The sequence below is a fragment of the Balaenoptera ricei genome, chromosome 1 (assembly GCF_028023285.1).
Source record: "Balaenoptera ricei isolate mBalRic1 chromosome 1, mBalRic1.hap2, whole genome shotgun sequence".
In the NCBI taxonomy this organism is placed as follows: Eukaryota; Metazoa; Chordata; class Mammalia; order Artiodactyla; family Balaenopteridae; genus Balaenoptera; species Balaenoptera ricei.
The window spans coordinates 111,730,665-111,745,673 of record NC_082639.1 but is presented as its reverse complement, the minus strand read 5'-3'; the positions used below and the strand labels follow the sequence as shown (position 1 = coordinate 111,745,673).

General features: G+C 46.8%; 1 protein-coding gene and 1 pseudogene across 1 annotated transcript in view; both read left to right on the top strand.

Annotated features, from left to right (window-relative positions):
• The window catches only part of S100A8 (S100 calcium binding protein A8), a 148,151-nt gene that overhangs the window by 89,053 nt on the left and 44,089 nt on the right, over positions 1 to 15,009 (top strand). The gene's annotated exons all lie outside the window — the stretch shown is intronic.
• Positions 12,566 to 14,228, top strand: LOC132364986 (protein S100-A7-like; annotated as a pseudogene).

Genomic DNA, 15,009 nt, shown 5'->3' with positions numbered 1-15,009 from the left:
AATGAATTCAGATATGTAAAGGCTTTAGAACAGTGCCTGGCACAAGGTAAACCTGATATAAGTATTAACTATTTTTATGTTTGAAAATCCTCCAGGATACTCTTCCACTGGAGACTGGCTTAGTGTTTCTCAACAAGTTTAACACAGTTCAGTTGTTGGGGAGGGTGGCTGTTTCCTCAGATAAGCCCCAGATAAGGCACTTGGCTTGGGTTGAGGTGCCATGTTGTATGATGAAGGTGTTTCTTTATCACTAATGTCATCCTCAGTTCATTGAGATGATCCCGCATGGGAACCAAGACAGCCCAAGGAGCTGTGGTTTCTTCTTTCCCATTTCACACCTGGACAGACTCTCTAGGACCATTGTAATTGTCTCTCCTCTGCTGATTAAATGTGGGTGGAATTGACTGCCAGTCTGATGGCATCACACCATTCTGCTGCTCTTGTTGCTAATACTACTTCTACCAACCTTCAAACCATCTATGGAAGGCTCCCTCGATGACAGGCACCATGCTGACCACTTTGTAAGTACTGTATTATTTAACCCTTAACAACCCTGTGAAGTGCATATTATTATCCCCATTTTACAGGCGAGGAAACTGAAGTTCAGAGAAATAACTTGGCAGACTCACACAGCTAGAAAGTAAAGGAACCAGGGTTCAAACCTGTTTTTTTGACCCCAAGACTAGTACTGTTCACCACGAGATTGCACACATCAACCTCCTCAATTTCTTTAGCTCAAGGACAGCGTCTCTCATGTTTTTCTACCACACAAAGAAAGACCTTGCATCACGAGCCTGGCACTTGGTTCATCTGATTTTTTTTTTTAAATAAATATATTCATTTTTTTTTTTGGCTGTGTTGGGTCTTTGTTGCTGAGCACGGGCTTTCTCTAGTTGCGGTGAGTGGGGGCTACTCTTCGTTGCGGTGCACGGGCTTCTCATTGTGGTGGCTTCTCTTGTTGTGGAGCACGGGCTCTAGGCATGTGGGCTTAGTAGTTGTGGCACGTGGGCTCAGTAGTTGTGGCTCGCGGGCTCTAGAGCGCAGGCTCAGTAGTTGTGGCGCACGGGCTTAGTTGCTCCGTGGCATGTGGGATCTTCCCGGACCAGGGATCAAACCCATGTCCCCTGCATTGGCAGGCGGATTCTTAACCATGGCACCACCAGGGAAGTCCTCCTACGTGTATTGAATACAATGTGTTCAGTTCTTGCTGTTCATGGACCTGAGACTTGGCTGTCCTGGATCTCACAGATATTTGCCAGTGGAGCTGGGACCAGAGGACCTAGTACTCTTGACTCTTGGGTCAGTTCTTTCACTAAGATTATTTCACCCTGTGATTCATTATTTTTTTTTCGGGGGGGGGGCGTGCCTTCTCTGTGTTGGGAACTGTGTCTAGTTGTTCAAAGAGGAATGATACCTGACTGGCCTTCAGGGAGCTCACTGCAATGCTGTGTTGGTGAGAGAAATGTAAACCCTGACATTCAGTGCAATAGGGGGTTTGAGAAATAGGGATGCAGGTGCTGGGGAGTCTGGCAGGAATGAAGACTCTGTCGGGTGAAGCCGGAAGGTTCACAGAGCAGTTGGAGAACTGGGGGAAGGGAACCGCGGGCAGTGCTGAAAGTGTGGACAGAGGCAAGGAGTCTTAGATGGGCTGGTGTGTACAGGGACCCCAGGGGCTCAGTGTAGTTGGGGGTGGAGGGAGGTGAGCCTGCAGCCTGACCCGGGCTCCTCCTGAGGGTTCTGTTCCCTGTGGAGAGTAGCTCCCTTGAAGAGACAGCCTTTGTCTCTGGTTCCTTTGCACGTCCCTGAAGTGGGTGAGTTGTGGACGTGCCTGTGCTGACTATGCCACAAAGAGCCTGATCCCTGCCCCTGGGGAGCTTATACTCTAATCAGTGGTTCTCAGACTCTCTCCAGGATTCAAACCCAAAAAACCGCAAATGAAGCCAAAGCAAACCAGAAGAACCTGGGACACGTTTAAATGTAGATTCTTGGATTTCGCCTCAGATAATTGGAGTCAGAAAGCCAAGAATGGGACACAGGATCTGCAATTTCACAGTAGCTGGGAGATTCTGACCCAGGTGGTCCCCAGAGCACACACTGCGGATTGCCGATCTAGGCAGAGGTGGTGATGTTACCGAGCTGAGCCAGATCTTGACAATGAGACAAGCATTTGTGTTAAGTCAGCAGCTCAGGTAATGCAGCTGCTCTTGATCAGGGAAGGAGTAACATAAAGGCAGAGCAATCTTCCAGAGTTTCCTTAACTATCTTTGGAGCAGAAAATATTCTTTATTTCCTCTGGCTGCTGCTTGGGTCACTGCCTCATCCTGTGAGGCTTGGGTGACAGGAGCTGTAGGCAAAAGCAGGGATGCTCACCTTTCCTGTCCTTCTTGCAGCCTCCATTGCCTCTCCAGACACTTCCCTGGGCACAGCCTCTGGGGGAAGCCAGGACCTGGGCTCTCCACTTGTCCTTTTGAAGTTATTAAAAGCCCTGGAGGGACTTCCCTGGTGGCGTAGTGATTAAGAGTCCGCCTGCCAATGAAGGGGACATGGGTTTGAGCCCTGGTCTGGGAGGATCCCATATGCCGCGGAGCAGCTAAGCCCGTGTGCCACAACTACTGAAGCCCGCGTGCCACAACTACTGAAACCCGTGCGCCTAGAGCCCGTGCTCTGCAACAAGAGAAGCCACCGCAATGAGAAGCCCGCGCACTACAAGGAAGAGTAGCCCACGCTCACTGCAACTAGAGAAAGCCCGCGCGCAGCAACGAAGACCCAATGTAGCCAAAAATAAATAAATAAAAATTAAAAGCCCTGGAACCTCAGGCAAGGTTTCTTGTATATAAATGATTAATTACCACTGTGAAGGACCAGAGATGTGTGGGACTGCAGGGTGGGAGGGACTCTCCTATTCCCTTTTCACCTCTGTTCTCTGAGATGGCTCAGGGACTCCTGCCCAGTGTCCAGGCCTCCTACAACTGCCGGCTCCTTTTCTCTCCTTTATCACAGCCGTCCTGCCTTTACTGGTTACGTGTGGATGGGGCTCCAAAGCAGGCACTCAGGTGTGGGGAGAAGGAGTCTGTGCTGGATGTTGCCTTGGCTGAGGGCGATTTAGGAGGTTTTACTTGAGGTTTACGTGAGGGCCAGGCTCTGGGAGCAGCTCCGTGGGGTGGGTGAGGGAGCGGGTGTCGTTTCCCTGAAGGAAGCTCTGCCCTTAGGAATAACTGCTCCTCCTTCCCCATAACTAATTGATGTCTTTCAACCAAGCCACTGTTATACGCGGGGAAGCTGTAAGCACAGCACCACCTTCACTTCTGTACACTAGCTGCACCCTGGAGAGGACAGCTTTCAAACTCTGAGTCACGGATGTCACTCAACACGTCAGTATCTTTTTCGACAGTAACGTCACCTCTTCCTATTTCTCGACCTCACCAAGTGCTTTTTCAGCGATTGCCTCTTGTGATCCTCAGAAATCTGTGAAGTAGCTATTAGTGTTCCCATTGATAGATAAGTAGACTATGGTGCAGAGATGGAAGTGCCACCCCCGGCCGGCCACATGAAGGACGACTTGTCGGGTAGGACTAGCACTCCTTGTTCCTGACCCGTCCAAGGAGGACAAACCAAGAGATGAGGAAGTGCCACTGGAACCTGGGGTCCTGGCAAAACCTCTATTTGAGGAAGTCAGGGAAAGCTCCACAACAGAGGTAATTGCTAACCTACATCTGAAGAATGGATGTGTTTTCTAGGAAAACAGAGGGTGGAAGGGGATGCTAGGTAAAGGGCTTGGTGAGAACAAAGGCATGAAGAATTCAGGAAACCCAAAGGGGTTCAACGAGAAAGGAGGGGAGAGGCCAGTGCTGGGCAGGAGAGGTGGCCTTCTTAGAGACCTGTTTTCTGTGGCATACAGATGGTGCTCCGTTTCCAGGACACTGAATATTTGATGGAGTCTGGGCCCTGTTGTTGGGGAAGTTATAGTCAAGACCAAGGGTCAAACTCAAATATTTTCAGGAGCAAGGAAGCAAAATTTTGTGACAGTCCAGTGAAAGAAAAACCAACCTAAGTGTAATTTAACTCCATTTTCAGTGGAAGAATCCAAGACTCAGAGAAGAGAAGCAGTTTGTCCAAGGACACAACTGCTATGGGGCAGACCTGGACACAGTGGGTGCACATTGGCATACTTCTTTTGGAGTGATCGAACTGGGAATTTAAAATAACTATGATTAATATGCTAAGGGCTATAGTGGAAAAGTGGGTAACATGTAAGATTAGATGGGTAATGTAACTGGAAAGATGGAAACTCTAAGAAAATAGTAGAAATAAAAAACATTGTAATAGAAATGAATGTCTTTGATGGGCTCTTTAGTAGATTGGATACAATTGAGGAAAAAGAATCAGTGATCTTGAAGATATGTCAACAGAAACTTTCTGAACAGAAAAGCAAAGAGAAAAAAAAAGAACAGAATATACAAAACAATTACAAAAGGTATAACATACATATAATGGGAATATCAGAAGGAGAAGAAAGAGAGAAAGAAACAGAAGAAATACTTGAAGAAATAATTGCCGAGAATTTTCCAAAATTAACGACAGACAATAAACCACAGATCCAGAAATACCAGAGAACACCAAGCAGGACAAATGTCAAAAAAACCCCCACACCTAGGCATATCATATTCAGATTTCAGAAATTCAAACACAAAGAGAAAATCTTGAAAGAAGCCAGAGGTAGAGAAAACCTCCTCACCTTACCTGTAAAGGAACAAGGATAAGGATTATACTGGATTTCTCTTCAGAGACCATGCAAGCAAGAATAGAGTGGAGTGTTTAAAATGTTTAAAGAAAAAACCCACCAAAACTAGAATTCTGTATTCAGTGAAATTATTCTGCAAAAGTGAAGGAGAAATAAGGACAAACAAAAGCTGAGGGAATTTGTTGCTGGTTAGACCTGTTTTGGAAGAAATGTCACAAGAAGTTCTTCAGAGAGAAGGAAAATGATGTAGGTCGGAAACTTAGACCTACATAAAGAACAAAGCAGTGTTAGAGAAGGAATAAATGAAGATAAAATAAATCTCTTATTTTTCTTATTCTTTTATTCGTTTTTTAGAAATTTATTTTTTTTGATCAAGGTGTAATTGACAACATATTTTTCTTATTTTGAATTGATCTAACAGATTACAGTTTGTTCAAAATAATTATTGCTATAATGTATTAGGTGATTATGGATAAGAGAAATAAATAATAACAATGTAATTAGAGAGAAGAGGGAATTGGGAGTACTCCGTTATAAGGTACCTGCAAGACCTGTGAAGTGGTATAGTTCTATGTGAAAGTGGACTTAGATTAGTAAATGTATATTATAAGCTCTAGGGCAACCACTGAAGAAATTTAACAAAATAAGTATAATTGATATGTTAAGATAAGAGAGAAAATTGAGCTATGCAAAATTTTCTATTAAAACAAGAGAAGGCAGAAAGAAGAGTGAAAGATGAAAAAAACCCACAAAAAGGCCAATGAATAGAAAACAGCTATGAATATGGTTGATATTAATCCAACTCTATTAATAATCACTTTTAACGTGAATGGTCTAAATATACCAATTAAAAGACAGAGATTGTCTGAGTGAATTAAAAAACGAGACGCATCTGTAAGCTGTTTACAAAAACTTGCTTTTATTCCATTTTTATTTAAAAAAATCTTTTTTTCAGCTTTACTGAGGTATAATTGACAAAAATAGTGTATATTTAAGATGTACAATGTGATGGTCTCATATAAATATACATTATGAAATGATCACCTCAGTCAAGCTGATTAGCATTCATTACCTCAAATAATTACGATTTTTTTCCCTTTCATCCCCCAACCCCGCAAATACCTGTTTGAAGAAACCACCTTTTAAATACAAAGACACAGGTAGATAAAAAGTAAAGAGATGGAGAACGGTATACCATGCTAACACAAATGAAAAGAAAGCTAGAGGTTTTCATTAATTAACTAATTAATTATTAATTTCAGATAAAACAGACTTCGGAGCAAGAAAAATGATCAGAGACAAGGAGGGGCATTATGTAATGGAAAGGGGCCAGTTCTTCAAGAAGACGTAACAACCCTTAATGTGTGTGCACCCAATAATAGAGCATCACAATACATGAGGCAAAAACTGATAGAACTGCAAGGAGAAATAGATGAGTCCACTATTAAAGTTGGAGACTTCAATACCTCTCTATCAGAAATGGACAGATACCGTGGGCAGAAAATCAATCAGGGCATAGTTGAATTGAACAGCATCATCAAGCAATTGGATCTAGTTGACTTTTACAGGCTACTTTATCCAACGACAGTAGAAAACACATTCTTCTTAAGCTCATACGGTGCATTCATCAAGATAGACTATATTCTGGGTCATAAAACACATCTTAACCAATTTAAAAGAATAGAAATCATACAATGTATGCTCTCAGACCACAATGGAAAAAAAATAGAAACCAGTAATAGAAAGATAGCTGGAAAATCCCAACATTTTCACAGATCAAATAAAACACTTCTAAATAACATGTGGGTCAAAAAAGATATATCAAGAGAAAGTAAAAAATATTTTGAACTAAATAAAAATGAAAATGCAGCTTATCAAAACCTTTCATTTTGGAATGCAGCAAAAGCAGTGCTTTGAGGGTAATTTTTAGTGTTGAATACATGTATCAGAAAAGAAGGAGGGTCTAAAATTAATAATGTTTCCATTTTAGGAAATTTAATCACTAGCATAATACTTAGTACAGATTGTTCATAAATGGGAGTTCTTTTACTATTAGCTATTATTTCTGCTAATGCCCCGATGGGTGCACAAAAACAATCTTCCTTTCCAGACACCCAAAGCCACAGTTCCTAGAGCTCAGCAAGCCCTTCATCTCTGTTCTAACCCACAGTCTCCCATCACTTTTACCCTAGCCCCACGGGACTTGCGATGGGGCAAAGGTTCAGGAGTCAGCCTGGGTGGAGTGTGCACTGGTAGGTCTTAGGGTTCTGATGGGAAATTCTGGGCAGAGCTGCCATGCTCTGGGAGGTTGGTAGAACACAGCCAGTGTTCCTGGCTGGAGGCACCAGGCAAGCTCTGATCCTCACAGAAGATCCTGTTCTGTTGCCTAGATCCATACTTTCCATGGGTCTTCTTCCTCTGTGGCTCTGTGTCAGGCTAGTGACTTAGGTCTGCCCCTTGGCTTCCAATGTTCAATGCTCCAGCCTTCTCTGCTGCCCACTCACACAGGGGAACAATAATCTAAGCTTCCACCTTAGGAGACTAAATCACTAGCACAGTGTTTGGTCATAAATGGTGGTTCTTTTATAAGTAGCTATTATTCCTCGATGCCTGGATGGGTGAACAGAACAATCTTCCTTTCCAGGGACCCAAAGCCTTACAGATGATTCAAGCCAGATTTGACCTGGATGAGCAGCTCATGGGTACCAAAGGCCTTTTTGGCTAAGGTGTTGGAGGATTCCCTATAGCCCTTCTGGTTGTGGTGAGTGATAATTGGAGAGGCTGGGGGTGTGACTGGGCTGCTGAGAATGATTGCAAACACTGATCTCTTTCTTTTTTTTTTTACATTTGCTGCCTACACTTTTTTTTTTAAAAACATCTTTATTGAAGTATAATTGCTTTACAATGGTGTGTTAGTTTCTGCTTTATAACAAAGTGAATCAGTTATACATATACATATGTTCCCATATCTCTTCCCTCTTGCATCTCCCTCCCTCCCACCCTCCCTATCCCACCCCTCTAGGTGGTCACAAAGCACCGAGCTGATCTCCCTGTGCTATGCGGCTGCTTCCCACTAGCTATCTATTTTACATTTGGTAGTGTATATATGTCCATGACACTCTCTCACCCTGTCACATCTCACCCCTCCCCCCCCCCCCCATATCCTCAAGTCCGTTCTCTAGTAGGTCTGAAACACTGATCTCTTTGACAGCAAACAGGACTGATCCAAAGTTGTTCCCCAAGACCTGGGCTCTGTGTCCTGAGACTCATCCATTCCTTATTCCTTAAACACCCAGCACAGGCACAACCATGGCCTGCCCTGGGCCCTTTGCCATACAGGTCACTAGACAGGGAGGCTGCTGCATCAGGGGAACATGAGGTCACAGGTCAAAATCTCTGGTCACCTGGGCAGGATACCACTCTGAAAGGAAGATAAGAAAGTGAACAGCATGTGGTATCTGACACAGAATTATTGGCAATCATGGTCCCATTCACACAAAGGAATATGACACAACAATGAAAAACCACAGTATGCACCCTAACATGATAAAACTTATAAATTTACTACTGAGTTAAAGAAGGCAGGCACAGAAGAATGTTTTTCCATTCATGTAAAATTCAGAAATTAGCCAGACACTACAGTGTATGTGGATATATGCTTAAGTGGTAAAATATAAAGAAAATAAAGACAGAGCTTTATCATAAAAGTCCAGATGGTGGTTTTCTTGGGAAGAGAGAAGAGGGGACAGTGACTGCAGGCGAGTGCCACCAATGTTCTCTCTCTCTCTTTTTTTTTTAATAAATTTATTTATTTTATTTTATTTATTTTATTTTTGGCTGCTTTGGGTCTTTGTTGCTGTGTGCGGGCTTTTCTCTGGTTGTGACGAGTGGGGGCTACTCTTCATTGTGGTGCACATGTTTCTCATTGTGGTGGCTTCTCGTTGGGAGCACGGGCTCTAGGCACGTGGGCTTCAGTAGTTGTGGCTTGCGGGCTCTAGAGCGCAGGCTCAGTAGTTGTGGCACACGGGCTTAGTTGCTCCGCGGCATGTGGGATCTTCCCGGACCAGGGCTCGAACCCACGTCTCCTGCATTGGCAGGCAGATTCTCAACCACTGCACCACCAGGGAAGCCCCAATGTTCTCTTTTTTGATCTAAGCAATGGTTATGGGTGTTAGCGAGAAGTCATTGGGCTGCATGGTATATTTTGGTTTGCCGTACATTTCTGTAAGTTTGATCTATATAAAATAAAAAAACTTTAATAGCACATGGACCAAAATAACTATTCATGTTTGTGAGAATGTATACATATACAGGAAAAATGGATGCTTTTGGGGGGAATGGAATGGGAATGGAGATTAGAGGAAAATAAATAAAAGAAGAGCAGGACCTTGCAAAGGATCAGAGGTGTTTATATTCCAGGAGCTGAAGATTATAAATAGCCCAGCCTCTGAAACCAAGGCTGAGAATTGAACAAAAGGAGCATTAATTATAAACATTAAAAACTAATTTTAAGTATTTCGACATAGTTCAAAATTTTAAGCTACAATTGGGCTTAAGTGGGAACGAAGTCTCAGTTCCCTGCTCAAAGTGTCCTGTGTATTCTGCCTGGGAGTCTTTTCAGCAGGGATGAGAATGGGTTAAACGAGTGAACCAGGGAGGAGTGGTGCTGGGAAGGTGGACATAATGGGGACAGGGACGTCAGTGTGCTGAGAGGGCCCGACCAGGGTTCATGGTGGGGCCGGGCCAGGGACGCCAATGCCTGAATTGAGCTCCCACACTCTAAGGGAGGAAGTCTTAAGGGGAGCAGGAGCTGAGATGAGAGTCCCCAGTGAGTCAGCAGAGCAGTTGCCCAGAAGCCCACAGGCCTCAGCCTGAATCCAGGCTCTTGTTTCCTGCACTTGGACCAGCCTTTCCGCTGCAGGTTGGGACACAGCAGAACCCAGGGTCTGGCAGCCAAGCCCCGAGCAGATTGTGTTGCACGGAGGAAGGAGGAAGGTCATGAAGACTTATGGGAAGTCAGCGTCAAGGGGCCGGGAGGGAACTTGGCCCAAGCCCCTGCCTGCAGGCTCATTCCATGGCCGACGTCACCACCACTGGACCTAGACAGTCAGGCACCTGGGGGGCTGTAAAGGGAATTCAAGAGTGAGGAAGTGAGGTCAGGACTCAGGGTTCCGACCCCCAGTGTCCCCTCAGCAACAAGTGACAGGGCTGAGCCCACTGCCCTCTCTGGCTTCCCTCGTCTGTCACTGTGGGTCGTGAAACTCGTCTCCCTCCCAGGATCCACTGAGGACCTGGTGTGAAGATGGCAGTGAAGGACCCTGTTTCTTTCCTCTGGACTGTGAGTTCCCAGAGGGCAGGCCCTGAGGTTTAGTTGAAGCATTAACAGGTTTTTTTTTTTAAAAAAAAATCATTTATTTTTTTATTTGGCTGCGACAGGTCTTAGTTGCGGTACTTGGGATCTTTAGTAGCGGTATGCAGGCTCTTAGTTCCCTGAACTGGGATCGAACCCGGGCCCCCTGCATTGGGAGGGTGGAGTCTTAGCCACTGGACAACCAGGGAAGTCCCTAACAGAAGGTTTTGAATTAGATGTTTCTGGGAGTGTATACTGACTGCTGTCTACTAGCTGTATAATCTTACTTTACTTAAAATCTTTATAAACCTGATTTTCCACTCCTACGTGGAGACAACAGATCCCCCTCGTAGGTGGGGAAGGCTAAAGAGGCAGCAGCAGCAGCAGGTATCTTGGCGCCTGGCACATCCTAAGCTCTCAGTAAGCGGTGCTGGTGGTGATTATTGCTCTCAGGCCACCTCCGTAGAAGGATTGAGTGAATGAAAGTGGAGACCATGCTGCCTTCAGGGTCCAAAATTCCATCCTCTTCAGGTCCAGAAACCCAGTTTTCTCAACCCGGTTCCCTGTCCTGTTGCGACACACCGCACTGGCTGCCCGGCCCCAGATCAAGCTGGGGACAGCAGAAGGCTCTAGGGGAGGTTCCTTGAAAGGTGCAAGACCCAGTGTCCTGGGATTCGGCCGGGAACGGCTGAGCACACCCTCCTGGGTGGGGTCCACCCAGCTGCATGGGACAATGTTCCAGGAGACAAACAGCAAACATGGTCTCAGGGCTCCCAGCCCCTGGGAAGAGCCCGGCTGAGCCTTCTAAAGGGACCGGTCCCTGCCCAGGTGCACATCTCACTCATCCTTCTCCTCGGTGACGTCTCCTCAGCTCAGGTGAGTCTGCACCTGCCTCTCTGCCTTTTCTAGGAGGAGTGCACAGGGCCCAGCGTGGAGGAGGGGAGAAGCAGCTCTGGGAGGGGATGCAGGAGCCTGTGGTCCAGTCCCAGCTCTGCCACCAGCAAGGCTGTCTGCTTTCACCCCTCCTGAGGGCCTCATCTGTGTGGCAAGATGACTGACCAGATACTCCCTGTTCCTCCCGTGGGCTCCTCTGTGACAACTCTTGTGGAAACCGCCCCACTGGGGCCCGAGGACCATCCTCAACCTCCTTGTCTTCTTTCTTCTCTGGATCCACCTGCCTGTCAGGGCCCAGGCTGGTGAAACCCACCCCACCCCACCCTTGGGGAGAGTGGGCGCCCCTGACAAAGCCTTGACGGCTCCCTAAGCCCAGGCCTGGGACCCCCACTCACCATTAGTCCGCTGAGACATCCTGCCCCCACGCAGGTAAGAGACTGATCCACCAAAGCTCCCCATCTGCTCCCCAGCAGGGAAATGCTCAGGGACCGTCTGGACACGGGGCTCAGCTCTGGTCTTGGCCAAGTTGACAGAAGGCCTTGCGTGGCTCCTCTTACTGACAAAACAGCGGGGATCTTTCTCCTACATCAGAAGGCCACGGGGTTTATCTGAGATGCCCACACGTGTGAAACGGGGTCATTTCCTGGGTGCTTTGGAAAGTCTGGGAAGCGAGGGCTGCTCTGTCCAATTTCTCTGGTTGGGGTCCAGGGCAGCCCAGACCTCTGACTGTTGGGGGAAGAACCTGCTTAGGGAAGTCAGACCTTCTCTTTATTTAAATGAGGTCAAGCCTTGGAGATGCAGAGAGCAGAGAAGTACAAAGGGTTGATACGGCCCAATAGTCAGCAATTCTAATGAGCCCCATCTCCCACATTCCACCCAATAGCCTAGAACTGGGGCAGGTATTTCTGTTCACTTCAATCCCGGGCTGACTCTGGTCCCCAGTGCCTCCTTCTCACTCTCAGGCATGGTCCAGGAAGAGCCCCACCAGGGCTCAGGACAGGGCTGCGTTTCTCTGCTCACACTCATGCCCGGGACCCTCCGCAGTCCATTTCATGCAGAGCTTGCCTTATGGTCATGCTGGGCCTCCAGGGGGGTCTTCCTGAAGCAGCCCAGGAGGGTCAGAGCAGATCAGAGATGACCCTGCTCGGCCCCCGTGACTCTAACCCTGATGCTGAAGTTGAACCGGGAGGAGATGGATTTGCTGCTGTTTGAAGTGTGGGGTCATTCAAAATGCTCTGGTTGCTGGGTCCCATCTCAGGCTCAGTCCTTCTCACTGCTGCTGACCCCTACATCTCTGCTTCCACATTCTGTGGCTCTACCCACAGTGGACGTCTGCTGACCTCCTTCATCTTCTTAGACCCTGCCCTGTGGGGACCCAGGCCCCATGCTTGGTCCCACCCTCCTCCTTTTCAGCAACTCCTCCCACCACATAGAGAAGCACACTTGCTTCTGTTCCATCTGAGCCTCCCTTCACTGGCTGCTCAGTCCCCATCCCGTTATCCTAACTTGGAGACCCTCCCCTGGGGAAAGGATACAAAGGTTCACTGTCTCTCTTTCTGGCAGCTGTGCTCAAAGTCAAGATGAGCAGCACTGAGGCTGAGAAGACCACGATAGGCACGAGTGACCTGTCTCACAAATACTCGGGACCCGAAGACACCATCGAGAAGGGGGACCCACCGAAGCTGTTGAAGGAGAATTCCCCCAACTTCCTCAGTGCCCGTGTGAGTCGGGATCTGGCTTCCCAATGTTGCTCGGGCCCTGGCACGGCTGAAGACGCTTTGCTCTGGGACCTTGGACAAGTCACTCTCTTTCTCTGATCCTCAACTTTCTCAACTGCAAAATGACATAGTAGGACTTCCTATCCTGGCTTATTATCAGGGTAAAAAGAGGTGATGTTTGTGGCAAAGTAGGAAAATATGTGGATATAAATGGTTGATATTAGGTTGTCAAAAAGGGCTACAACTGGAGGGCAGTGATGTGTCCCCTCGCCTCTGTCACCCACCCTGCATGAGACTCAAGCTCTTCTGCTCAGGCGCTGAGAGGCTCGAGAGGCTCCCACAGGGTCCTTGAGATAAGAGGGAGGGTGATAGAAATTCCATCACTGACAGAATTGTCTTTTAGAATAGGAACAAAATTTTAATTTATTTATTTTGAAGTATAGTTGATCTACAATGTTATATTAGTTCCAAGTGTATAACCTACTGATTTGATATTTCTATAGATTATTCCCCATCAAAGTTATTATAAAATATTGGTCATGTCTCCTGTGCCATACATTACCTCCTTGTATCTTATTTATTTTATACCTAGTAGTGTGTACCTCTTTATCCCCTTCCCCTCTCTTGCCTCTCCCCTCTGGTAACCACTCAGTTGTTCTCTGTATGTATTCATTACTGTCAGAATTTAACACCCCTTACTACAATGAAGAACTCATTTGCAGACCTGTTTTAACCTGACAGAATGTTCTGAACTGATTACAAAATGAGGGGGTTACCAGGTAACAAGGAGATTGGGTGAGCAAGAAGAGGGACCTCAGAGCAGGTAAGATCCTGGAGGCCGAAAAGCAAACAGGAGAGGAGGGTTAGGTTGGAGAGGACAAGGATGGGGCTTATTTCTTTACTTATTTACTTACTTACTGATTTACTTGAAGTATAGTTGATTTATAATATTGTGTTAGACTCAGGTGTACAGCAAAATGATTTAGTCACGTATATATGAATAGGACTGATTGTGAGCCCCTGAGGAGAACTTAGGTAGGTGGTAGCCTTGAAGGGGGTGGGGCAGCGGGTCTGGGGCTGGAGACCACCCACCAGCACACTGGGCAGCGCAGCTCTGGGCAGAGCCTGCTCACCATGTGGGGTCTCTTGTCCAAGTTCACATCTGGGGCAAGGACTCTCCCTCAATGAACTGCAGGGCAATGGCAATGTCCCCACCCCATCCCACACTTGCCCTCAGTCAATGCCACACCAGCCACATCTGTGCTGCTCTGGGTCTCGTTTCTCTGTCTCTGCCTCTCCCTCTTCTCCCAGCTCATAACTCCTGTGGGACTGAATTTGCCTTGTTTTGTGTCTTTTCCTGCAGACCAAAATGGGCACAGTTTACTTGTCCACTGACTTTGAGAAAAAGGACAAGAATAAGGACGAGAAGACTGACTTTTCCTAGTTCCTCTCCTTGCTGGGGGATATAGTCACAGACTACCACAATCAAGGCCACGGAGTGCCACTCTATTATGGGAGATATTAGTGAGCCCAGAGGCCTCCAGACAACTCAAGAAACAATAAAGTGTCTTTTCTTACCAGCAGCTTGCGTTACTTCCTCCATTTCTTTGATGTGTGTGTCTCAGACAGAATACACAAGTGTTGGCTACCTGCTTTGTAGATTCTCCACTAGATGAACAGCAATTCCTTCCTAGCAAATGTCCACTCCCAGAGTGCTCCATCCACGGCCCTGAGCCCTGGTTGGGTCCCTCTTGCCTGTTGGACCTGGAGATTCACCTGTGCTCCTTGCATCTGGAACCCAGTATTATACCCAGCAACTAGGTGGGCCTTGGGCAGGGTATAAACCAGAACTCTCACTCAGGGCCTTGTAGGGGCCAGATGGGCACTTGCTCTCTAGACAACTGTCATGAGGGCAACGAGCAGACTCTGTCATCTTTCTCTCAAATACGGTTTGCTAAGGCTACGCATGCCACTGGGCACTAGGGAGACAAAGGCAAATGAGTCAGTCCCTGGTCGAGTGGGAGGAGTCCTTTCAACACACATGAAACCGGTAACAAGTTGAGTTGGTTCCGGTCAATAGTTCTGGGTGGTCATTTTGGATCAATGCTAACATTCATGCACCTGATGCAGGGGCTGGCTGGGAGCAGACAGTGTGTGATCTTCATTGCTGAGCCAGGTATTCTGCTAGGAAATGAAGATGCAGGAATAAAAATGATGTGATGGCTGCCCCTGGCCCCCAAAATGCCCATTTTCTGTGTCCTTTCTGCTGGGGGTTGCTCATTCTCCCCAGTTTGAAGCCCTTCAAA